Source organism: Rhinatrema bivittatum, chromosome 2 (assembly GCF_901001135.1).
Source record: "Rhinatrema bivittatum chromosome 2, aRhiBiv1.1, whole genome shotgun sequence".
NCBI classification, from domain to species: Eukaryota; Metazoa; Chordata; class Amphibia; order Gymnophiona; family Rhinatrematidae; genus Rhinatrema; species Rhinatrema bivittatum.
Window position 1 is genome coordinate 36,246,356 of NC_042616.1, and position 24,891 is coordinate 36,271,246.

General features: G+C 44.0%; 1 pseudogene; it reads right to left on the reverse strand.

Annotated features, from left to right (window-relative positions):
- Window positions 1-1,212: 1,212 nt before the first annotated feature.
- LOC115083819 lies at window positions 1,213-24,598 on the reverse strand (annotated as a pseudogene).
- Window positions 24,599-24,891: the final 293 nt, after the last annotated feature.

Genomic DNA, 24,891 nt, shown 5'->3' on the forward strand with positions numbered 1-24,891 from the left:
AGTGAAAAAGAATTTTCTCCAATTAGTCTTAAAATGTGCTACTTGCTAACTTCATGGAATGCCCCCTAGTCCTTCTATTATCCGAAAGTGTAAATAACCAATTCACATCTACTCGTTCAAGACCTCTCATGATCTTAAAGACCTCTATTATATCCCCCCTCAGCAGTCTCTTCTCCAAGCTGACAGCCCTAACCTCTTCAGCCTTTCCTCATAGGGGAGCTGTTCCATCCTCTTTATCATTCTGGGTGCCCTTCTCTGTATCTTCTCTATCGCAACTATATATTTTTTGAGATACGGCAACAAGAATTGTATACAGTATTCAAGGTGCAGTCTCACCATGGAGCGATGTAGAAGCATTATGACATTTTCCGTTTTATTAACCATTCCCTTCATAATAATTCCTAACATTGTTTGCTTTTTTGACTGCTGCAGCACACTGAGCTGACGATTTCAAAGTATTATCCGCTATGATGCCTAGATCTTTTTCCTGCGTGGTAGCTCCTAATATGGAACCTAACATCGTGTAACTACAGCAAAGGGTATTTTTCCCTATATGCATCACCTTGCACTTATCCACATTAAATTTCATCTGCCATTTGGATGCCCAATTTTCCAGTCTTGTAAGGTCCTCCTGTAATGTATCACAATCCTCTTGTGATTTAACTACTCTGAATAGTTTTGTATCATTCACAAATTTGATAACCTCACTTGTCATATTCCTTTCCAGATCATTTATAAATATATTGAAAAGCACCGGTCCAAGTACAGATCCCTGAGGCACTCCACTGTTTACCCTTTTCCACTGAGAAAATTAACCATTTAATCCTACTCTCTGTTTCCTGTCTTTTAACCAGTTTGTAATCCACGAAAGGACATCGCCTCCTATCCCATGACTTTTTAGTTATCTTAGAAGTCTCTCATGAAGGACTTTGTCAAATGCCTTCTGAAAATCCAAATACACTACATCTACCGGTTCACCTTTATCCACATGTTTATTAAACCCTTCAAAAAAAAATGAAGCAGATTTGTTAGGCAAGACTTCCCTTGAGTAAATCCATGTTGACTGTGTTCTATATGCTCTACGATTTTGATCTTTATAATAGTTTACACTATTTTTCCCGGCACTGAAGTCAGGCTCACTGGTCTGTAGTTTCTCGGATCGCCCCTGGAGCCCTTTTTAAATATTGGGGTTACATTGGTCACCCTCCAGTCTTCAGGTACAATGGATGATTTTAATGATAGGTTACACATTTTAACTAATAGATCAGAAATTTCATTTTTTAGTTCCTTCAGTACCCTAGGATGCATATCATCCGGTCCAGGTGAGCACCATTTTGTTCTAGGTGATGTGCAGCCAGTATGGATTTATCTTTTCCTTCTTTACATATTTAAATAGTAGCGATCACCTTGCTGAGATTTGGTCCATGTGATGCTACTCATCTAGACTTATCAAGAGAATTTTACTCTGTTCATTTATTCTGCAGCCCTCAGATCACCAGTGCTCTCTTAGGTGATCTAGAATATCTTCCTTCAGACTAAAGCTTTTCCCACACTCCTTGCATAAAAAGGGACATGCTCCAGGGTGGATTCTCTGATGCTTTATAAGCTTCTCCTTCCGAATAAAGCTTCTCCCACATTCATTGCATAGATATGGTCTCTCTCCAGAGTGGATTCTCTGATGCTTTACGAGGCTTTCTTTCTGACCAAAGCTTTTCCCACATTCACTGCACGGAAATGATCTCTCTACAGAGTGGGTTCTCTGGTGCTTTACAAGATTTCTCTTGTGAATAAAACTCTTCCCACATTCATTGCATGGAAAGGGTCTTTTCCCAGAATGAATTTCTAGGTGCTGTATTAAAGAGCTCTTTGTACAGAAGCTTTTCCCACATTCAGTGCATGGAAAGGGTCGTACTCCAGTGTGAATTCTCAGGTGTTCTGTAAGAATTCCTCTCTTAGTAAAGCTTTTCCCACATTCAGTGCATGAAAAGGGTCTTACTCCAGCATGAATTTTCAGGTGTTCTGTAAGATTTCCTTTCTGACTAAAGCTTTTCCCACAATCACTGCATAAAAATGGTTTATCTCCAGAGTGAATTCTCTGATGCTTTACAAGGTTTTCCTTCTGAAAAAAACTTTTCCCACATTCAGTGCATGGAAAGGGTATTTTCCCAGAATGAATTTCTAGGTGCTGTATAAGAGATGTCTTCATACGGAAACTTTTCCCACATTCAGTGCATGGAAAGGGTCTCTCTCCAGCATGAATTCTCAGGTGACATGAAAGACTTCCTTTCTGTCTGAAGCTTTTCCCACATTCAGTGCATGAAAATGGTCTTACTTCAGCATGAATTCTTAGGTGTTCTGTAAGATTTCCTTTCTTAATAAAGCTTTTTCCACATTCCTTGCATGAAAAGGGTCTCTCTCCAGAATGGATTCTCAGATGCTCTACAAGATTTCTTTTCAGAATAAAGCTTTTCCCACATTCAGTGCATGGAAAAGGTCTCTCTCCAGAGTGGATTCTAAGGTGCTTTCCAAGATTCCTCTTGTGAATAAAGGTTTTTTCCACATTCATTGCATGGAAAAGGTCTCTCTCCAGAGTGGATTCTCAGGTGCTCTACAAGACTTCCCTTCCAGTTAAAGCTTTTCCCACAATCAGTGCATGGAAAGGGTCTCTCTTCAGCATGAGTTCTCAGGTGTTCTGTAAGATTTCCTTTCTGACTGAAGCTTTTCCCACATTTATTGCAGAGAAAGGATTTTTCCCCACTATGAATTTGTTGGTGCTGTGTAAGGTTTCCTTTCTCACTGAAGCTTTTCACACATTTCTTGCTTGGGAAGGGACTCTCTCCTGTATGAATTCTCTGGTGCATCTCAAGATCTTCATTCCTAATAAAGTTTTTTCCACATTCAGTGCATGTATAAGTTCTCTCTCCAGTGTGAATTCTCAGGCGATTTGAAAGAGTTTCCTTCTCCTTGGAGCTTTTCCCAAATTCTGTGCATGAAAAGGATCCCTCTCTAATGTGCATTCTTGGACGTTGTGTAAGATGTCCTTTCAGAATTAAACTGCATGAAAAATCTCCCTTTTCTGGGTGGCTTCTCTTAGCCATTATCCAGTGTGGTTTGTGAAGGAAGCATTTCTCATCTTCATCATAGAGAAATGGTCTACCATGGTTTATATGCATTTTCTGGAGTACTGGGAGAGGCTCCTTCAGACTGAAGTTCTTGTCACAGTCTTTACATTTATAAGGTCTCTCTTCTCCATGAAAACCATCTTCTGGCTTTAGAGTTCCCTGATCTATGTAGAAGTTTCCACATTCATTACATATGGACTCTTCTATTGTCAGGTTTCTTTGATGCTCCAAAGTGTGGGAGATATCACTGGCACTTTGCTCACAGGGAGTCAAATTCCCAGTGGAGTCTCCTGCTGGGTTTCTCAGCCTCTCCTCTGGTTTATACTGAGTCCAGCTGTTTTTCTCCCAATCACAGCAAGGGCAGGTATCCCCTCCATTTCTCTCTGATACAGCTTTAGTCAATTCCAGATGTTTAGTGGGTTCCTCAGGATGTGTCTCCTCATTCCTTCTCTTGGACTCAGTGATTTCTGGATAAGAAAATAAAGAACAGACATTACTTGATGTGAGAGAGACTCACCGTGACAATGGTCAGCATTTTCCCAGCTATTTGAGCAGCTGTTCTAAAGGGCCACAAACAGGTCTGGTATTCAGGGAATTCCCAATGAATATTTATCAGAGGTATATACATACACATGATCTAAGAACAAGCTAGTTTACATAGCTTGCTTACCATGAACACCAGGCAGATTTGCAACTTTTGAGGAAAGGAAAATTAGTTCTTACCTGCTAATTTTCGTCCCTGTAATACCACAGATCAGTAGGGTTAGGCACTCCCACCAGCAGATAAGAGTCAGAGAGCAAACTTCGAGGCACTGGTATCCCAAGTGTGCCACCTGCAGCTCATCAGTATTTATCGATACCCAAGCAAAGTATAATTGACAAAAAACTCATCTAATTCCCGAAACGAGGATGAATAGGAAAAAATTTCCCTCAAGGGTTCGAAACAAACGACCCCAATACCTGAAAATCAGGTTTGAACCACAGTTTATAACAAAAAACAAAATATTATAGAATCATTCTGATAGATTGCCTATGTACAGCAGCTAACCATTAGGTAAATCACTCTTTCGGCAGTAGCACCCGGGCAGGAACCTGGACTGATCTGTGGTATTACAGGAACGAAAATTAGCAGGTAAGAACCAATTTTCCTTTCCTGTACATACCCAGATCAGTCCAGACCAGTGGGATGTACCAAAGCCATATTACACCGGGCGGGAACCCGAAAGACCCGCTCACAAGACGATCTCCCCAAAAGCACTTGGTCCAGATCCCTAACATCCAGACGATAATGCCTTGTGAAGGTATGCAGGGAAGACCAGACTGTGGCTCTACAAATCTTCTCAGTCGACAACAACTGACACTCCGCCCAAGAAGCCACTTGCACTGTCATTGAGTCGGCTTTCAAACCAGTCAGGACGGGGTGAACCTTCCTGATGTAGGCAAAGCAAATTGTTTCCTTCAGCCAGTGAGCTAAGAACATAAGAAGATAAGAAAATGCCATACTGGGTTAGACCAAGGGTCCATCAAGCCCAGCATCCTGTTTCCAACAGTGGCCAATCCAGGCCATAAGAACCTGGAAAGTACCCAAAAACTAAGTCTATTCCATGTTACTTGTTGCTAGTAATAGCAGTGGCTGTCAACTTAATAGCAGGTAATGGACTTCTCCTCCAAGAACTTATCCAATCCTTTTTTTAAACATAGCTATACTAACTGCACTAACCACATCCTCTGGCAACAAATTCTAGAGTTTAATTGTGCGCTGAGTGAAAAAGAACTTTCTCCGATTAGTTTTAAATGTGCCACATGCTAATTTCATGGAGTGCCCCTTAGTCTATTATCTGAAAGAGTAAATAACCGATTCAATCTACCCGTTCTAGACCTCTCATGATCTTAAACACCTCTATCAAATCCCCCCTCAGCCGTCTCTTCTCCAAGCTGAAAAGGTCTAACCTCTTTAGTCTTTCCTCATAGGGGAGCTATTCCATTCCCCTTATCATTTTGGTCGCCTTAGATGCCTTTACACCCTTCTTCGGACCTCCAAAGAGCACAAAAAGGTGATCCGATTTTTTAAAAGAGTTAGTGACCTTCAAATACCGGAGGAGAACCCGGCGAAAATCTAACAGATGAAGATCTCTTCCCATAGGGGGTCATGAGCCCAATCAGGGAATCCGGGTAACTCCACGGACTGATTAACATGAAATGCAGCCACCATTTTCGGCAAAAAGGAAGGGTCCGTGCGCAGGGACACCCTATCGGCGTAGATGAGAAGGAAGCGATCCCTACAGGAAGGAGCCTGCAATTCTGAAATACGCCTCGCAGAACAAATGTCCACCAACAATACTGTCTTCAAGGTGAGGTCCTTTAAGGAAGTGTGTCCCAGAGGCTCAAAAGGGGGATTACGAAGCGCCCTCAACACCAGATTGAGATTCCACTCTGGGCACGAAGAGGAGGATGAAAGTGCGTCACCTCTTTCAGGAAAAGGACAATGTCCGAGTGGCTGGCTAGAGGGCTGCCACCTACCCATCCTAGTAGACATCCCAGGGCCGAAACCTGAACACGCAGGAAACTATAAGCCAAACCTTTAGATAATCCCTGCTCCAAAAACCTGAAGACCTGAGAAATGATCACCGACAACGGCACTACACCCTGCTGGTCACACCAGATTTCAAACACCTTCCACACTTGAGCGTATGCCATAGACGTCGAGGGCCACCTGGACTGAAGCAGGGTGGAAATCACCTGTTCCGAGAGAGAAGTTATCCTCCTGATCCGAAAAAATGGGCCCTTGTCGCAGGAGGTTCGGCAGATGAGCTAGGCGTAGCGGACAGTCTGTCGCCAACCGTACCAGGTCCGCAAACCACGGCCACCACAGCCACTCCAGTGCCACCAGAGTTACCGAACCGGGATGGTCCTCTATGCGCCGGAGAACGCGCCCGATCAGGGGCCATGGAGGAAAGGTATACAGGAGGATTCCTGTTGGCCACTTGCAGACTAGTGCATCTACTTCTACTGCCCCGATTTCCTTCTTTCGGCTGAAGAACCGGTCCGCCATGGCATTGACATGGGTCGCCATGAGGTCCAGTTGGGGAACTCCCCATCGGGCACAAATGTGATTCTAACCCTCCCGGGATATTCCCACTCCCCGGGATCCAGCTGTTGACGACTGAGGAAATCCACCTGCACATTGTCCACGCTGGCCCAAGCAAAGAGGAACTGTGCTTCCTGTGCCACTGCCAGACTCCTCGTTCCTCCCTGGCGATTAAGATATGCCACCGTGGTGGCGTGGTGGCGTTGTCCGAGAAGACTCGAACCATTCTCCCCTGCACCAGAGACTGGAATGCTAACAACGCTTTGTGGACTGCCCTTGTCTCTAGGCGATTGATAGACCACGACCAGTCGGGTAAGGACCAGGTTCCCTGCGCCGCATGACCGAGGCACATTGCTCCCCAGCCTTGAAGGCTGGGGAGCAATGTGCAATGTGCAATTGTCACGATCACCCAAACTGGGACTTCAAGGGGCATCCCCTTCTGTAAGTTGTCTTCCGACAGCCACCATTGCAGGCTGGACCTGATTCGCTGCTACAAAGGCAGGGGCAACTGGTATTGCTCTGACACTCCACAACAGTAGATCTCTCTGCATCGGTCTCAGGTGAGCGAAGGCCCAAGGCACCAATTCCAACATCGAAGCCATGAACCCCAGAACCTGTAGGTAATCCCACACTCTGGGGATTGGAAGCTGTAACAAGAGACGCACTTGTTGCTGCAATTTGTACATCCTGTCGTTCATGAGAAACACCATGCCCTGGAGTGTGTCGAAATGAGCTCCCAAATACTCCAGACACTGTGACAGAGTCAGATGACTTTTCACTTCATTGATTACCCAGCTTAGGGAATGGAGACAAAAGGATCACATGAAGAACCGTCCACTCGCCTTCCTCTTCCACTTGGCTCGAATCAGCCAATCGTCGAGGTAAGGATGGACCATTATCCCTTCCTTCCGGAGGGTCTCCGCCACCACGACCATCACCTTGGTAAAGGTGCGCGGGGCCGTCACCAGTCTGAACAGCAGCACCCAGAACTGAAAATGCTGACCCAGGATCTTGAATCGTAGGAATCTCTGGTGAGAACTGTGAATCGGGAAGTTCAGTGAGATCCAAGGAGGCGAGGAATTCTCCCTTTCGAACTGCTGCGATGACTGTTCGAAGTTCAATTCGAAAACGGGGCACCTTCAAACAGCGATTCACCTTCTGTAGGTCCAGTATGGGTCAGAAAGTGTCCTCCTTTTTGGGAACCACGAAATAAATGGAGTACCGTCACCTCCCCTGTTCCTCGGATGGCATGGGGACGATCGTCCCATGCCATCCGAGGAACTCTACAAAGATTGCTGGCCTTCAGGGCCAGCAATCTTTGTAGAGTGTCTTCTACTGCGGCTTGCTTGTTGCGAGAAATGCATCGTGATTCCACAATGGCTGGCATGAGAGGCCGAGAAAATTCTAAGGCGTAACCTTCTTTTACCATCTCCAACACCCAGCGATCGGAGGTGATCCTGGCACACTCCTCGTAAAATTGGGACAACCTGCCCGCGATTATCCTGTCCGAGGAGTGGGCGGGCCTAATTTCATTACGCAGGCTTCCCAGTTCTGGTTCCCTGACCAAAACCACCTCTGGCAGGATGACTGGAGCCACGAAAGGGCTATGTACGGGAAGAGTTTTGTCTGGAACCAGAGGGTGGAACACCCCTCCCCGACCTGCTTTTTCAGAAATCCCGAGAACAGGATCGAGGACCGAATTATTTCCTGTAGGGCTTTCTATCTTCCGGCAGTTTATTGCCCTTGGAATCCCCCAGAGATTTCATCAGCTGATCCAAATCCTCTCCAAACAGCAACTTCCCTCGAAAAGGCAGACTGCACAGTTGCGACTTGGAGGAAGCATCCGCTGTCCAATTGCAGAGCCATAGGAGTCACCAAGCCGCTACTGAGGAGACCATAGTCCAGGCCACCGAACGCACCAAGTCATATAAGGCATCCGGCATATATGCTACCGCAACCTCCAGACGAGCCGCCTGAGAAGCTGACAAAGTCCCAGAAGACGATGGGTCCTGTAGTTTTTGTTTTTTTTTAAATTGTATTTATTAGTTTTGCAGGGTAATATAACATGTCAACCAACAATAACAACAAACAGCATTTCATTTCGCTTTTACCCCTTCTTCCCCCCCCTTACCCTTTCCCTCCTCCTCCCTTTCCCAAAGTCCGTGAAGCAACACAGGATTATGTTGTGACCGGTCTTCTTAAGTAGTAAATCATAAGGAAAAAAAAAAGTGCCTGGCTCTTGAAAAGATTTTGGCTGGCACTAAGTTATCTAAATATTCTTTCACCCTGCCCCAGGATTATGTTGGGACCGATCTTCTTAAGTAGTAAATCATAAGGAATCAGGGCCAGCCCAGTGGCTCAGTGTTAGTGCTGTGCTCTGCCATGGCATAGCTGGAAACTCTCTGGATTCCATCTGGAAAGCCCAGGAAATTATACGACTTGCCAAGTCTCACTGGAAATACTAGGAAGCTCCAAGCCAGCCGCTCCCCTTCATAAAGCTCACAATGAACAGGAGGGGAGGGGACGGAGATGCGAGCAGAGCACTGAATTCTGCTTTGTGGTTTCTGCTGCTACCTCAGACCCATCCCCTTCCTCAGAAAGCCTGCAAGGAACAGGAGGTGAGGCGTGAGCCTGAAGCAGACCCTGCAAGTGGCATGTGGGGAGAAGCTGGAGAGAGGGGCTGGAAAGGACACAGCGCTGCCTCAGATGTGAGTTTCTAGGACTTGGGATTCAGCTAATGGTAGAGTGAGGGAGCTGAGATTTAAAAGGGATAGGAGGGGAAGGAGAGTGTTGGGATCATTCCTGGAAGAGGGAAGATTGGAAGAGAGAGTGTGTGTGGATTATTCCCAGCATGTAAACTGCCACCCGGCAGTAATTATTACTGTTCTCTGTGAACCGGAGCGATATGTATTGTATACAGGAGCTCCGGTATATAAAAACCATAAATAAATAAATAAATAAAATAAATGGGTCTTCAGCTCTCAAGGAAAGCCAGGACTGGGCAGCAATGGGCAATGAATGTTGCCACCCTTTGGATGGTGCAGAAGCAGCACTCATACTGTTGCTAGGAGGGAAGGGAGTATCAGACATCACACAATAGCGACACCTAGTGGCTGGATTTGTGATCATGATTTTATAGTTCCGAGGGAAGGCATCATTAGTGTTTTGGGCCCAAAAAACAGCAGGGTAGGCGATCCAGTACAGCAGTGAGGAAAAAAACAAAGAAATGGATGCCACAAGGTAGTCCTTTTCAACGTTTAATCAAGGAGACGTAAAATTCTTATAAACATGCCCGACTCTGGCCGAGTTTCGCCACCAATGGTGGCTGCCTCAGGGGCTTGTTGGTCACAGAGCAGTATTCAGATGGTGGTCCAAATAAGATCAAATGTATATCTATGTCAATCGCGCGTTTCTCGTAGCGATTCGTCTCCTCTCAATAACAGACTGGTTGCTCCACTCCCCCTTTTTTTTTTTGTATAAGCAAATAGAAAAAAACAGGCAAAGAAATTAACACACAGTAACTAAAAGGGACACAATAGGTTGAGCATTCACTCTGCTTCTCCTTTCCCCGGCTGCATACCTCTATTACTAAGAAGATACTCTCTCTTATAATTTTTTTCTTAGAGATATAGATATGCTCTTCTAACCTTCCTTTTTTTTTTTTTTTTTAAATAACTCCAAACTCTCATCAGGATGGGTTCTGGACTGTCTATCAGGACTCAAGGAAAGAAAATTAGATGGTAAGAACCTAATATAAGGCACTATGTATAATTCATAAACTAATCCACGATGAAAAAGCCGACTGGCTTAACTTGGCACTGCGCGTACATGTCCCGCAAAGAAACCTGAGATCTGCTAATAAGGCTCTACACCAACTGTCCCCTCTGTCAAATCAGCACATCTCACGCAAGTAAGGGAAAGAGTACTGTCACTGGCTGGCTCCGTGCTATGGAACACCATGCCACTCGAAATAAGGCTGCAGAGAAATTTGAAAATATTCAAAACCAATCTGAAAACCTGGCTCTTTAAACAAGCTTTTTATAAAGATAAAGAGAAGGAGAAAAACAGTTGATTGATAAGGACACACCAAACTTGAAGTTATTACTTGTAACCTACAAATGCATATTAACGTTAAATTCAAACTGCCTAATATGTTCCTAACAAACAGGCTTAACTTACACACATAGTTTATTGTATTAAATTGTTACCGTACTATGATGGCACATGATTAATTTGTAATCTATACCACTCATATTTTTCATTATCGTGCCTTTCTGTAAACCGTTGTGATGGTTATCTAACTTAACGATGGTATAGAAGAGTTTTTAAATAAAAAAAATAAATAATTGTACCTTCCTCTTCGTCCTGGCAGACCAGTCCAGACAAAAGGGATGTACCTAAGTAGCACCTATCCCGTATGAGAGATACCCAGGGCTGCTTCTAGGACTCTTGTGGCAAACGGTCTCCTTCTCTTGGAGATTCAACCTATAGTGCTTCATAAAGGTGTGCAATGATGTCCATGTGGTTGGCTTGCAGATGTTGACTGGTGCTACTGCCTTGTATTCTGCCCAGGTCGCTGCCTGTGCCCTAGTTGCATGTGCTGTTTGTCCCTCCAGAATTGGCCTACCTTTCATCAAGTAGGCTGTCACTACGGCTTCCTTATCCATCAAGCAATGATGCTTTAGAGGCCACTTCTCCTTTGCAACCTCCTGTGAATAATATGAATAGTTTATCCAACTTCCAGAACATATTTGTAACCTTCAAGTATCTCAATAGTGTCCTTTGAACATCCAGGCATTGTAACTCCCTCTTCTCCACACATTCCATCTTTTTAAATACAAGCAAAGAAATCACCTGATAAAGTTGAAATTCTTACACTACCTTTGGTAAAAATGATGCTAATGGCCTAATAGTTACCTTCTCCCTTGAAAAGGATAGGTAAGGATCTCTGCAAGACGAGGCTTGCAATTCCAAGATTCCCATTGCTAAACAAAGTGCCACTACCAGAACCATCTTCAGTGTCAAATCTTTTATAGAGATCTTCCCGAGGGGCTCAAAAGCAGCTCTAACTAATGCCTTTAGTACCAAACTTAGGTCCCATGGTGGGACTAATGGCTCTGCTGGAGGACGCACATGCTTTGCCCCTCCTCCCCCCTCAAGAAGCGAACTACATTTGGATGTGCTGCTATAGAGGACCCATTCACTTGCCCCTTATAACAGGGAGCAGTTAATACTTCGACCCTTAAGGAATTTACCACTAGGCCCTTGTCCAGCCCATCCTGGACAAACTGCAGAACAGTGGCTGAGTCTACTTTGCGTTGTTAGCACTTTCCTATGTTTACGCTATCTTTCAAAGATTCTACAGATTTTGATGTATGTTAGAGAGATGGACTTCTTTCTTACCCTCAAGAGAGTTGAGGCTACCTGGGCTGAGTATCCCCTCCTAAGTCTCTTCCTCTCAAAAGCCAAGCTGTAAGACAGAACTGGGCAGGATCTTCCATGACAGCCAACCCAGGCCCGCATACCATGGATCTCTCAGCCAATTTGGTGCGACCAGGATCACTGGCCCTGGAATGGTCTGCGATCCTCCTCAACACCTTTGCTATTACTGGCCATGGGGGAAATATGTATAACAACGCATTCAGGGGCCACCTTTGCTACCATTGGCCTTTGAGATAGTGCATCTGCCTCCTTAGCTCCCCCATTCTCTTCTCTAGCTGAAGAATTGCTTCGCCTTCGCATTCTTATGTGTGGCCATCAGATCCCATTGGGGTTGGTACCATTTTTTTCACTATTTGATTGAAGTCCACTTCTGCCAGCTCTCATTTTCTTGCGTCTAGCCTCTGGCAACTCAGGAAATCAGCCGCTACATTGACAATTCCTGCTGTATGGGGAACTGAGATACCCAAAAGACAATTCTCTGCCTTAAGAGCAAATGTGATCCCGCCAAAACTAAGCTCAGATCCAAAGCAGAACCAGAATCCGGAGCAGAGGTCTAATATGCTTAACACCTCTTCGAAACCACGAGACATCCGGATGAGAAGACAGCAGTCTTCTTTGTATTCATCCTCTATAACAAGCAAGAGCTGCCACCTGTACTTTTAGGGCAGGGCTTCCCAAACCTGTCCTGGGGACCCCACAGCCAGTCAGGTTTTCAGGATATCCACAATGAATATGCATGAGATACATTTGCATACACGGAGTCTCCATGGTATGCAAATGTATCTCATGCATATTCATTGTGGATGTCCTAAAAGATTGGCTCCAGGGTCCACAGGACAGGTTTGGGAAGCCCTGCTTTAGGGTATTAAGAGCCAAGACCTTAGAAAGGCCTTCATGCAAAAAATCCATAATCAATGGAACTTACACGTGCCCAGGTACACACGGATGGTCCAGTGCACTAATCCTCAAAAATTCTCAAAATATGCATGCAAGGAAGTGGAAAACAGTCTGCCCTTTGGGTCGTACAGCCACCACAGCACGAGAATAACATTTCTTCACAGAGACAGTAACTTTAAAAACGAGCGTGCGGGCGCACATACCCAAGCATTTTAAATCGTCCGCACAATTGCACGCATACTATTTAAAGTAAAGTACATGTACCCTTAATCTTAAGCGGTTATACAAGCAAACGTAATTCGCGTATCTTCCTTAGAAATTTGCCATCGTCAAGGCGTGCAGCTAAGCAGATTTTAAAACATTCTTGCAAGAAAGTCCTTCCAAGTTTGACCAATTAGTCTACTAGTTTGTCCAGTTTATCTCTAGGGTCATCCAGATCCCTCTAGTTCTTCAGCTTGCACTATCCCCCCCACCCGTTTATGCAGATTCCTCACCCAGTCGTTTTAGGCCTCAAAAGATTTCTACAGACTTAGACCTCATGAAGAGCAGAATTATATAAGCATAGGTACACTTAAGTGATGTCGCACTTAAATGTTGGCCCCGCCCCAGAATGCCCCTGACACCCCCTAACTCCACCCCTTTATTCTGTGCGTTGGGTTGCTCACACAAAGCATATACGCATATAATTGAGCAATTTCAAAATAAGAGTTGCTCGTGCTTGGCCCAGATACTTGCGCATATGGACCTTTTAACGTGAGCAAGACCAGGGGAATGTAAGCAGTCAGTTTCAGCAGCTGTGATCATAATATGATCAAATTTGAATTAGTGACTGGAAGGGGAACAGTAAGCAAATCCACGGCTCTTGTGCTAAACTTTCAAAAGGGAAACTTTGATAAAATGAGAAAAATAGTTAGAAAAAAACTAAAAGGAGTAGCTACAAAGGTAAAAAGTGTGCAAGAGGCATGGACATTGTTAAAAATACCATCCTAGAGAGGGACGGGTGACGTCACGAACCTGAATGGCGGCCTGAGTCGGTAGCTCCAGAGCGCCTACCGCTAACTTTGCAGAGAATCGAGCCCCATCCACTTTTTTACACGCCTCGACGAGTCTCTTGTGATCCTCTATATATCTAGCCATGACCTCCAAACAAAAAGGAACCGATCTGCGGCAATTTACTTACGCAAAGGGGAAAGATGAAGAGGGGCCTACAGAGGGCCCTGAAACCCCGGACGCGAGTATTACGGCGATGGAGGAGGACGAACATTCAGATCCCGAACAGGGACAGCGGGATAATACTATACCTACTCGAGATGAATTTCGTTGCTGGTTCCAAGATCTACGCCGGGATATGAAAAATAACAAGCATGAAATGATGGCGAAAATGGCGGAACTTCGGGACGACATGGCGGACATTGGACGACGGGTTGACGAGTGTGATATACGTTTGGAGGGTCAGGAGATACGCTTGAATAAGATGCAGGAAGAAGAGGCTTCTTTAAGCCAAAAATGTGTGGAGGTTACTGCGAAATTAGAGGACCTAGAAAATAGGAGTCGTAGGTGCAATCTACGATTTCGGGGCATCCCAGAGTCTGAACTCTATGCTGACTGTGAGGCAGTGGTGAGATCCATCTGCAAATTTTTTCTATCACAGGAGACGTCGGGGGAAGCAGTGGACGCCATACCGGACATTGCGATCGAAAGGGCGCATCGTACCCTGGGTCCGCGGGGCGCCAATCAACCGCGAGATATCATCGCCTGCTTTTTGAGATTTCCCATTAAAGAAAAAATACTAGCAGTGGCGCGAAAGCAGCAATCTTGGCAGTGGGAAACCCACCAAATTGCGGTGTATGCTGATATCTCCTCTATCACTTTAAAAAAGCGGCAGGAATACCAACCCATAACAGCAGTGCTCCGTCGGGAGAAGCTACGATATCGCTGGTTGTTCCCGATGGGTATAGCAGTCACCATCCAAGGCATTACATCTAAGGCCTTTAATATTTCTGATGCGGCGGCCATCTTGACGACTGCGGGCTTTCCAGTTCAGGTCCCTTCGGCACAGCCACAGCGGGAGAGACCTGAGGTCAGAAGATGGCAGCGGGTAGAGAATGGAGGTCGTAGGCTGCGGAGGAATGCAAGTAACCAGCTTTTGATGGGAGAGCAGCAGGGCGCTACTTGAAGGGGCTCCTTCAGTGTGTTTGGTGGGATAATTGTCCAGCAGTTTGCATTTTTCAGGGGTTTGGAGGAGAGGAAACACCTAACCGGAGATACCCGTCTTGTTTGACTGATAATGCCAGGATGCACGTTGCACCGGAGGATGGGACCAGGATATTGTGAACATATTTGGTTTGGGACAGCTCGATTCATGTATTGTTTCAGTTAACAGGCACTGGAGTAGTGGGGGGCCGCTACAGGGACTTCACTTGTCTCATCTGCTTAGGCAGAAGCGCCATGAGAGTTTGGCGCATATACTTAAGGGGGGTAGGGGGAAGGGGGAGGGCTCAGGGATGGGGGGGATTATGGGAAAACAAGACAATCATGATTTATGGCAATTACAGGTTAATCCAGCTATACAGGGAGACCAAGTGTGTGGGATGTGGGAGTGGAGGGGTATTTAGTGTCATTATGGGCTTAAGGATTTGTATTTCTGTTGTACATGTGACAGCTGCAATAATGAATACTTTATATCATGGCGTTACATATTCTCTCTCTTAATGTAAAGGGGCTTCATACCCCACGGAAAAGGCATCTCTTACGTCATGATCTGCAATCTATAGGTGCTAAGATATTATGCCTGCAAGAAACCCATCTCACAAAAAGGTATGAGCATCTGTTACACTGGCCGGAGTTCACTCATAGGGTTTTTTTCTGCAGCCCGTCCGAAGGCTAAATACACGGGGGTTTGCACTCTATTTTGTCGGGGGGAAGATTATGTTATACATAAACATATTGAGGATGAGAATGGTCGATATGTGTTAGTCTGCTTTGATTATCAGGGGACCACTTATACCCTATTGAATATATATACACCTAATACTCAGCAGGGGGACTTTTATTCCCAGATTGATGGGCTTCTAGACAAGGAAGGGGAGGGATTGATCATAGTTGTGGGTGATTTTAATTTGACCCTGAATCCCCTTTTAGATAACTCTAAGGGGGCACAGGAGGGCTCCCGTCCTCACCGAAAGCGTCTTAAATCTCTGATTGATAAATGGAATTTGGTGGACCCCTGGCGGCAGCGGAATCCCACGGGAAGGGAATATACGTTCTTTTCTGCTCCCCATCATTCCTATTCCCGTATAGATTTCTTTTTAGTTGATACTTTACTGATGGACAAAATTGGGGATGTTGATGTACACTCTATTCAGTGGTCCGATCATGCCTCCATAACTTTAAAGCTGAGGGGTCTACCTGCCACTACTGGCATCAAAACCTGGAAGCTGAATGACACTCTGCTTCGCGATGATAGTTTTCGCCAGCAGCTCACTGATGGCATTCAAGAGTATATTACTCATAATTCTGGAGCGCCCACCCTGATTTGGGATTGCCTTAAGGCAGTCTTGAGGGGCCAATGTATATCGCAGGGAGCGTATGTGAAGTGTGCTAAATTAGCGCATAGGCAGACGCTTCTACAGAAGATTGAGCACTTAGCACGGGAACACAAAAATACGCTGTCGGCGGCTATTTATGCTTCACTACAACAGGCCCGGGAGGAATTGAAAACCTTGGCTTCTGTCAAACTGACAGATAAACACAAAAATACGCTGTCGGCGGCTATTTATGCTTCACTACAACAGGCCCGGGAGGAATTGAAAACCTTGGCTTCTGTCAAACTGACAGATAAATTAAAAATGATGAATTTAGAAAGATTTGCGTGGGGAAATAGGTCTGGGAAACTATTGGCCAGATTCTTAAAACGTAGACAACTGCAAAATCAAATTTTAGGGATTCGGTCTGCAGGAGGCGATCTGCTCACTTCCCCCCCAGATATTCGTAAGAGGTTCCAGGAATTTTATGGTATTTTATATACTGCTGATACACATATTACTGATACACAGATCCAGGAATATCTGGGCGGGGTCTCTCTTCCTGGTTTAACACCGGAAGAGCGGAGTAGATTAGATCATGAGATCTCACCCTTGGAAATTCAGTGGGCTATTAAGGATCTCAAGGCGAATAAGGCTCCTGGCTTGGACGGTTATACGCCTCAATTTTACAAAACATTTTCTGATTCTTTAAATCCGTTACTACGGGAGCTATTTAACTCCCTGCGGGATGGTGAACCTTTAAGATTAGGATCTAATGAAGCCGGAATCACCATTCTGGGGAAACCAGGTAGAGACCCTACCCATTGTGGATCTTACCGGCCCATATCGCTTCTCAATATTGACCTTAAATTGTTAGCTAAAATTATGGCAAATCGGTTGAATGGTGTTATGGGCAGGCTGGTCCATGCTGATCAAGCAGGGTTTATACCGGGCAGAATGGCAGCGGACAACATACGCAAAATTGTTGATTTAATTGGGTGGGCCAGAAAAGAGGGTGAGCCGATGGTCTTACTCGCAGTCGATGCGGAGAAGGCTTTTGACATGGTGCACTGGCAGTTTTTATTTCAGACTTTGAGGGCCATGAATTTCGGGGATAAATTTTTAACTTGGTTACAGCTTTTGTATACGAATCCTACGGCCCGAGTAAAGGTCAATGGGATTTACTCAGACGCCTTTAATATTCAGAGGGGAACCAGACAAGGGTGTCCCCTGTCACCATTATTATTCGCATTGTTTCTGGAACCGTTGGCTACCACGGTACGGAACACATTGCAGATACGGGGGGTGGAGGTAGGAGACAGATCTTATAAAATGTCCCTCTTTGCGGACGACATTCTGTTTACCCTGACAAACCCATCCGCTTCCTTAAAAGGGGCTTTGGAAGCCTTAAGTAACTTTGGTGCGGTTTCAGGATTTAAGCTCAACGTAGACAAATCTGAGATTCTTAATGTTACATTGCGTAACTCGGAACTTCTAGCCCTCAAACAGCAGTTTCAGTTCCGCTGAGCGTCCTCAAAAATTAAATATCTAGGAGTATATATCAGCAAAGATCCAGCGGAGTTATACCAGCTGAACTATCCACCCCTTATTCGTAGAATTTTTTATGATCTGGATCGATGGTCTGAACTCTATCTTTCCTGGACGGGGAGAATAGCTTCAGTGAAAATGAATATCCTGCCCCGGCTTGGATATTTATTCCAAGCGCTCCCAATCTCTATCCCCGATGCCATAGTTAATGGCTGGCAGAAACGCATTTTTTCATATATTTGGAAACGACGACCCCCGAGGGTTTCCAGAGCGGTCCTGTACCGCCCTCGGCTCCGGGGGGGCATGGGAGTTCCCAATTTGAGATGGTACCTGGTTGCTTCCCAATTGCGGGCCCTGTTTGATTGGCATAGACTAAAGGAACAGAAACAATGGGCAGTAATTGAACAAGCGTTAGCTGGGGTGACTTCGCTTAGCTCCCTGCTATGGCAGCCCAAAATCACGCGTCCCCCTTTAGTGCAGGCTACGGCCCCGACTCTTCACTCCTTCCAAGTTTGGGATAAGTGGAGGACACAGCTGACTGGGGACAGATGGTATTACTATAGTTCCAGCTTTCGGACGAACTCTACATTTCCTTTGGGTATGGCCTCTTCCACATTTAGGAGCTGGTATACGAAAGGAATTTGTACTTTTGGCAAACTATGGGGACTGGAGGGACTTCTCCCTTTCAAATCATTGCAGGAGACCTATGATCTCCCACCGGGGGATGTATTTTCCTATTTACAGATTAGACACTTCTTTCAAACGGAGAGGGTGGGGAGGGATATGGCACTTGGCAAGACACAATTTGAAGTCTGGTGTGAACAAGCGGATACCTTGAGAAAAGCTATATCCCAGGTGTACAATTATATTAATAAGGACCCTAAAATCAAACCATCGTATATGCAAGCCTGGGAGAGGGATTTGACTCGCTCCTTGTCGGAAGAGACATGGGACCTGATATTCGCTAGTACTAAAAAGGGCCTGCCTTATTCCCAAATCATAGAAAATAGATACAAAGTATTATTTCGTTGGCATTACACGCCTTCTAGGTTGCATAAGTTCAACTCCACCTATGATTGCCGGTGCTGGAAGGGATGCGGGGAGGAAGGTACGTTCTACCACATGTGGTGGGTTTGTCCCTATTTAAAGCAGTTCTGGGCTGACTTGACTGTTTTACTCAGAGCTATATTGGGGATTGAGTTAGTCCTTACGCCAGAACAAGTATTATTGAATCTCCCGTTTGATCTCCCAGTACTACAGGGGAAATTAGTTCACTGTATTATATCAGCTGCCAAATGCCAGATTGCGCGGGTCTGGAAGGAGTCGGGTCCAATAGATGTAGAGAAGATACATGACAGGTTGCAGACCCTTAGTCTACTACATGACAGTGTGAGTACTTTTCGTGCCTGTGAGGTGGCGTCCTCTCAGAGGGTGTGGCAGCCGTACCGGGAATGGCTGGCCCTTCGAAATGCATCGAACTCCTCAATCTCATAACACTTTCACTGAAGGTTTGATTGCCTGTGATTTCTTTAGAAGGTTTATTTCGCATTTTTATGTAAGTGGCAGGGTGGGAGGGAGGGGGGGAGGGAGAGGGGATTATACATGATACGTGCATTGTTTCTCAAAGAACTGTTGCCTGGAAGACATATATTGTTTTGGTGACATATCTTTATTGTTTATTGTTTACTTGTTTAAGCCATTGTTGTTTGTTCTATGCACAATTTCAATAAAACTTTCAATTATAAAAAAAAAAAATACCATCCTAGAAGCACAGTCCAGATGTATTCCACACATTAAGAAAGGTGGAAGGGAGGGGATTTCCAAGATGGCCGCACGCTAGTGTCGGGAGCTCCGGATCTCTCCTAATTCCTATAAAGGATTGCTTGCTAAAGAAGTTTCCTTAAACCAGCAAGGAAAAAGGAAGGGTAAGGCAAGAACCTACCCTGAAGCAAGCGAAATGTTGCCTGTAACTGGCCCCATGGACCAGCACATTGTTCGGAACCCCGAAATTAGCTCTGAAGCAAAGTCCTTGGACAGTGAAGTGTGTGGTGCTCCAACGCAGCCTGGTCTGGACCTGGAGTCATCGCTATCGCTGGAGCCAACTCGGGCCCCTCCTCAACCTGGCCCCACCATGGAGAGGGTTGACATGATCAACCCACTCCCGTCACGCAGAGAAGAATGCAGGCAGTCGGCTGCCTCAGCGTCGGGTGGAGCCGCGATGGAAGGGCAAGCTTTTGGAGCAGTTAGCCGGACAGCAAATGGAGAAAGTGCTGTATTTGAAATTGGACTCAATATCGTCTCTACAACCTGAAACGGATGTAATAAATGTTAATCTTGTAAAACCTTCACAAATAACTCTAGAAAATATATGGGAAGCAATTACTAATCTTACAAGTCAGCTTGCACGTTTTGTTTCCCCAACAACAAGAGTTAACTGGTCAAGTTAATGTCATAAAATCTCAAGTTCTGGAAATAAAAGTTCAAAACGAGGCCCACAAGATTAAGGAAATAAAAATGCAAAAACCTGTGGATACAATTGTAACGGGTCATTCATATTTACAGAACAAATTGGAAAATTTGGAAAACAGCATATGTTGCTGTAATCTTAGGATTTTGAACTTTCCTAAGAAAAAGTTTGTATCACCAACAGAGATGCTTCGCAAATATTTCCTTGAAATACTTTTAATAAAAGAAGAAATGATACCACCTATCTCCAAAGCCTATTATCTATCGATTAAGTCTTTCGTACAATTGAATATAAGGCCGGTAGTATCTCCTATAACAGATACCTCACATTTATCTTCATTTCTGGACACTTCAATGGAAGAAGTAGAGAAAACTTCAACTTTGATTGTATCACTAGCTCTGGACTCTGATAGAAAGTTCGTTCTTAAAATGTTTTTCAGGAAAAGAGACGAACTATTTCTAGGGAAAAAAATCCGTATATTTCCAGATGTTGCTAAATCAACACAAGCCAAAAGAAAGCGTTTCCTAATGATGCGTCCAGCTGTTCTAGGACTGGGTGCTTCTTTTTGGTTGTATTTCCCGTGCAAGTGTGGGGTTAAATATGTTTTCTTTGACCCCTTACAGTTAAATCCCTTCTTGAATAGCAAAGTCAATCCAGATTCTTCTGTTGCTAGAACAAGCTCTGAGAAATGTGTTCCAACTATAGAAAAGAAATAGAACACTAGCTATTTGTGGTTTATTTACTTTGTATTGATAGACATTTGCAATTGGATATCCCCCAATAATGTGGTCTGTCAGGATAATACAGAGAATTAATGTTAGAGATATTCATTTTGATTAGTATTTACTAGATTAATATGTAAGAGGTTTCCATCTCTGTTTATCATTTCTTCTCACGTTTATGCTTGTTAACTGAATATAAAAGCTTATAAATAAAGATGGAAAAAAAAAAAGAAAGGTGGAAGGAAGGCAAATCGATTATTGGCATGGTTAAAAGGTGATGTGAAAGAGATCCTTTTAGTCAAAAGATCTTCATTCAAAAATTGGAAGAAGGATCCATCATAAGAAAATAGGATAAAGCATCAGAGTTGGCAAGTTAAATGTAAGAGACTGATAAGACAGGCTAAAAGAGAATTTGAAAAGAAGTTGGCCGTAGAGGCAAAAATTCACAGTAAAAACATTTTAAAATATATCCGAAGCAGAAAGCCTGCGAGGGAGTCAGTTGGACCGTTAGATGATCGATGTGTTAAAGGGGCACCTAGAGAAGATAAGGCCATCGCGGAAAGATTAAATGATTTCTTTGCTTTGGTGTTTACTGAAGAGGATGTTGGGGAGATACCCGTTCTGGAGAAGGTTTTCATGGGTAATGATTCAGATGGACTGAGCAAATCAGGGTGAACCTAGAAGATGTGGTAGGCCTGATTGATAAACTGAAGAGTAGTAAATCACATGGACCAGATGGTATACACCCCAGGGTTCTGAAGGAATTCTAAAATGAAATTTCAGATCTATTAGTTAAAATTTGTAACATATCATTAAAATTATCCATTGTACTTGACGACTGGAGGATAGCTAATTTAACCCCAATATTTAAAAAGGGCTCCAGGGGCGATCCCGGAAACTACAGACCAGTTAGCCTGACTTCAGTGCCAGGAAAAATAGTGGAAAGTGTTCTAAATATCAAAATCACAGAACATATAGAAAGACATGGTTTAATGGAAGAAAGTCAGCATGGCTTTACCCAAGGCAAGTCTTGCCTCACAAATCTGCTTCACTTTTTTGAAGGGGTTAATACATTTGAAGATAAAGATGAACTGGTAGATGTAGTGTATTTGGATTTTCAGAAGGCATTTGACAAAGTTCCTCATGAGAGGCTTCTATCATGGATTACAAACTGGTTAAAAGACAGAATAGGATTAAATGGAGAATTTTCTCAGGGCAGGGGGGTGGGCAGTGGAGTGCCTCAGGGATCTGTACTGGGACCTGTGCTTTTCAATATATTTATAAATGATCTGGAAAGAAATACGAGGAGTGAGGTTAACAAATTTGCAGATGATACAAAATTATTCAGAGTAGTTAAATCACAAGCAGATTGTGATAAATTGCAGGAGGACCTTGTGAGACTGGAAAATTGGGCATCCAAATGGCAGATGAAATTTAATGTAGATAAGTGCAAGGTGATGCTATGGTTACATAATGTTAGGTTCCATATTAGGAGCTACCACACAGGAAAGAGATCTAGAAGTCATAGTGGATAACATTAAAATCATTGGTTCAGTGTTCTGTGGCAGTCAAAAAAGGAAACAGAATGTTAGCAAGTAGCACATTTAAGACTAATTGGAGAAAATTCTTTTTCACTCAACGCACAATAAAACTCTGGAAACAGGATTCTGGGCTTGATGGTCTGACCCAGCATGGCAATTTCTTATGTTCTTATTAGGAAGGGAATGGTAAATAAAAACAGAATATGTCATAATGCCTCTATATCGCTCCATGGTGAGACTGCACCTTTGAATACTGTGTACAATTCTGGTCGCCGCATCTCAAAAAAAGATATAGTCACGATGGAGAAGGTACAGAGAAGGGCGACCAAAATAATAAAAGGGATGGAACAGCTCCCCTATGAGGAGAAATTAAAGAGGTTAGGACTGTTCAGCTTGGAGAAGAGACGGTTGAGGTGGGAAATGATAGAGGTGTTTAAAATGATGAGAGGTCTAGAACGGATAAATGTGAATCGATTATTTACCCTCTCGGAAAACAGGACTAGGGGGCACTCCATAAAGTTAGCATGTAGCACATTTAAAACTAATCAAAGAAAATTATTTTTCACTCAATGCACAGGGGATGTGGTTAATGCAGTTAGTAAAGTGGGTTTAAAAAAGGTTTGGATAAGTTCTTGGAGGAGAAGTCCATTAGATTAGATATAGATTTATTAAGTTTTATATACCGCCACTAGGGACCCATCATAACGGTTCACAACAAAAATAAAACATGCAGCTAAATATTAAAATACATTATTAAACCTAAAAACATTATTAAACCTAAAATACCTGCTATTAATCAAGCTGACTTAGAAAATAGCCAGCATCAGTAGCATATGATATACTTAGTTTTTGGGTACTTGCCAGGTACTTGTATTTTGGATTGGCCACTGTTGGAAACAGGATGCTGGGCTTGATGGACCCTCGATCTGACCCAGTATGGAATTTCTTATGCTCAATTCTGTGTCCTCTAGTACATCCTCATGCTTTCTTCCTTCTGCCCTCTCATAATCGCTCATTTCTCTCCTTCCTGCTCTCTCCTTGCCCCTTCACTTTCTACCCTACTTTCCTGAATTTCTCCCATTTTCCTCCTATGCATTCTGTCATCTCCTCTACCATAGTTCTATCCTTCTTACCCTTTTCTCTCCCTCCTCTTTCAACCTCATATACTCACCCTTCTACACATCTCCTATACCTGCATGATCTTTTCATATTCCTCTCTATCTTTTAGCCCTTTCTTCTTTTCTCTGTAACTTTATCATTCCCAGTTTGATGTCTTCTCTCTTTCAATCCCACCCTCTTGTTTTCTCTCTTTCTGGTCATGTTGTCATTCATTCCTCTCTCTCTCAAGCTTTTGCACTGGAAAATATCACAGAAAAAACCTTGTTTGTAGCAAACTGCAATAACAAAGGCTTTCACTCAGATTACAACCAAATAATATTCTGTTCTTCCTACTCCTCAATATACTTTTCTGGAAAAAAAAAAGTCTTACCTAGTGAGCTCAGCATCTGATAATTTTCCTTCATCACATCCATGTAAAGCTCCTTTTGCCATTTTTCTAAATACTCCCATTCCTCCTGGGAAAAATAGATGGTGATGTCCTCAAAGGTTACTGGGACCTGAAGCACAAAGCATATAATTCCCAGTCACATAATGCACAGTCCCAGAGTAGCATCATATTTTAGACCTCACAGTGCTGGGGTTTAGCAGGGAAGGAGGAGAGTTTGCTGTGTGTATATAATTCACTCATAACACACAGTCCCAAAGCAGGATTATATAAACTGAAAACCAGTTACACACAGAATCTAGGACACAAAGTCTCACTTTGTGCGATTCTTGATCTTTCTCCTTTCACTCAGGAGGATTCCAAAGTGCCTTGCCTGCATCCCAGTTCTGCTAGGGGTCCTATCAAAGTGAGGGCTGACTGCAGTGTCCCAGATTAGAAAGCTGCAGCAGGTTTTGTAGAGTGCGAGCAGGAAGTTGTGGAGGGGCAATCTCCTACCTGAGCAGAAGCTCCTGCAGGCATTTTCCTCTTTTTTTTGCTGCTTTCAGGTTTAGGACTGAATTGGAGGCTCTTTCTCGAGCTGGGGAAGAGCGGAGTGTTTGCCTCTTGCAGTGCAGCTCGGAGGTTGTTGCAGAAGAGCAGAAGCTGAGATTTGGGGTTGAAGGTTTCCGGCTTGCAGCTGTGAATCTGCAAATTTAAGAAAAGACTCTTTGTGAGTCTCTGTCTTCAGTACAAGGTACTTCCGCTTTCTGCTGGGCATTGACTGATGACGTCACAAGAGGAGAAGCTGTATATTGTGGTAACAGAGTGATGACATCAAACAGAGGGCGGAGCTTCACACAGCACTGGCACTGCAGGATCCTTGCTGCAATGACCAGACTTAGAACAGTGGGAGAGTTTATTAAAATAGAGGGAATCGGTCTTGATAGTTAGAAATCAAAAAGCTCCTGAGGCCAGGTTCCCAGCACTGATTACTGACCGAGCTGGAAAAGGTACTAGGTTAAAAAAAATATATATATCTGGGTGGAGCAAGTTCTGA